Genomic DNA, 2319 nt, shown 5'->3' on the forward strand with positions numbered 1-2319 from the left:
CGCGCAGGCTAGTGATGCGAAGTTACTTGAGATCGTGGAGAAAGTGCAGCAGGGGTTGGCTGTGGATTTTAACATCTCTGAGGGAGGTGTGTTGAGGTTTGGGACCAGGCTATGTGTTCCGAATGATGACATGATCAGAAGGATGATTCTAGAGGAAGCACATCGTTCGTTGTATACTTACATCCTCGTAGCACAAAGATGTATCAGGATTTGCGTAAGACCTTCTGGTGAAGTGGTATGAAAAGAAAGATTGCTCAGTTCGTGAAGCAGTGTCCGACGTGTCAGCAGGTGAAAGTTGAACATCAGAGGCCGGTAGGGCCGTTACAACCCTTAGCTATTCTGGAATGGAAGTGGGAGCATATTTCCATGGATTTTGTGAATGGATTACCGCTAGCACTTCACGGGCAGAATGCTATCTGGGTGATTGTGGACAGGTTGACGAAATATGCTCATTTCTTACCGATGAAGGTTAGCTATCCTTTGAGTAGGCTAGCAAACATGTACGTGCATGAGATAGTTAGAATGCACAGGGTATTATTGTCAATTGTGTCATATTGAGACCTGAGGTTTACCTCTCGATTCTGGACGAGCTTGCAGGAAGCACTGGAGACGAAGCTTACTTTCAGTACAACGTTCCACCCCTAGACTAATGGACAGTTGGAGAGGACAATACAGATCTTGGAGGATATGTTACGGGGTTGCATATTAGACTTCGGTGGTAGTTGGATACAATTTATGTCACTGGTAGAGTTTGCCTATAACTATAGCTTCCAGATGAGTATCAAGATGGCACCGTTTGAGGCTTTGTATGGTTATAGGTGTCGATCTCATTTGTATTGGGATGAGGTTGGTGAACGTTAGGTGTTAGGACTTGAACTAGTGCAGTAGGTGTCTGAGAAGGTGGGTTTGATCTGGGACATGATTAAATCAGCTCAGATTCGGTAGAAAAGTTATGCGTGTGTTCGCCGCCATGAGTTAGAGTTTGAGGTGGGGGGTAAGGTGCTTCTGAGGATCACTCCGATGAAAGGGATGATGAGATTCAGGAAGAAGGGCAAGCTGAGTCCAAGGTATATCAGACCATTCGAGGTTCTAGAGCTAGTGAGTCCGGTTGCCTACATGATTGCACTACTCCCAGCACTCTTGAGGATCCACAATGTGTTTCACGTATCCATATTGAGAAGGTATGTGGCAGATCCTTCGCATGTTATTAGTTACGAGAACTTGAAAATTGGGGATACTTTAGCGTAAATTTCAGAAGCTATGTACTAAGGATATACCGTTAGTGAAGGTATTGTAACAGAATCACGAGGTTGAGGAAGCTTCTTGGGAATTGGAAGCAGGGATACGCTGGAAGTATCCACAATTGTTCTGAGTATGTGTGTGCATTACCCTACTTTGTATTGGAAAAGGTGGTCAGTCTTGGGAAGTGTGTGTATTGTGAACTCTTGAGACGATTTATGTATGTAACCACGGTATTCCTCCGCCATAAGGGAGGGTATGTATATATTGTGACAGGGTTGAATTGTAGTGGTCGTCGATTTTTTCTAGAGTTGAGCGTGTGTTTGATTGTGTGAATGAGTTCGTAAATGAGAGATTGCAAATTTCAAGGATGAAATTTTTGTAAGGAGGGGAGGTTGTAAGAACCCGAACCGTGATATGTGGAATAAATTAATAAAGAAAAGGGTAGAATTGTAAATTAAGTAGGTCTCTAGGAACTTGAAAACCACACACTCTCTCTCTTTAGATTACTTCACCATACGTTGTTCGAATCATCGATTCAACGTTACCACGAGGATCAGGGAAGGATTCTCTACAAGTTTTGCAGATTGGATCTTCGTTTTGAGCATTTTTGGATTTTGGTTTGAAATCAAGGTAAGGCTCAGCTTTCAATTATGTTCCGATAGTTATGTAGAGAATAGAATTATGAGTATGTTCTGTACTATGGTTTATAGGTCGTAGGAACTCAGTTCACTGTTTAGGGGTCGTAGAGTTTGGGACTGGATTTTTGGGGAAAGGTAAGAGGATTCTATTTATATCGGTTATTTTTTAAATCAGACTCCTTAAAACTGTGGTTCACGGTCCTGTATATGTTTTGGTTACTCATTTGGGGAAATCTAATGGGTAAAATTATGAGTTTTTCATATTATAATTTTGGAAAAAAAAGGGCATTGGGTTGCATGTCTGGTTTTGTTGAAAAATCGTAAATATATTGTGATATATATTGTGTTATAGGGATGCTCGTGCCTTGACTTGTTTAAACTGTATATGTTTGGAAAATCATGATTTTAGATTACCAAATGGGTGTGATTTGTTTGGTTA

This window comes from Malania oleifera, chromosome 3 (genome assembly GCF_029873635.1).
Source record: "Malania oleifera isolate guangnan ecotype guangnan chromosome 3, ASM2987363v1, whole genome shotgun sequence".
Lineage (NCBI taxonomy): Eukaryota > Viridiplantae > Streptophyta > Magnoliopsida > Santalales > Ximeniaceae > Malania > Malania oleifera.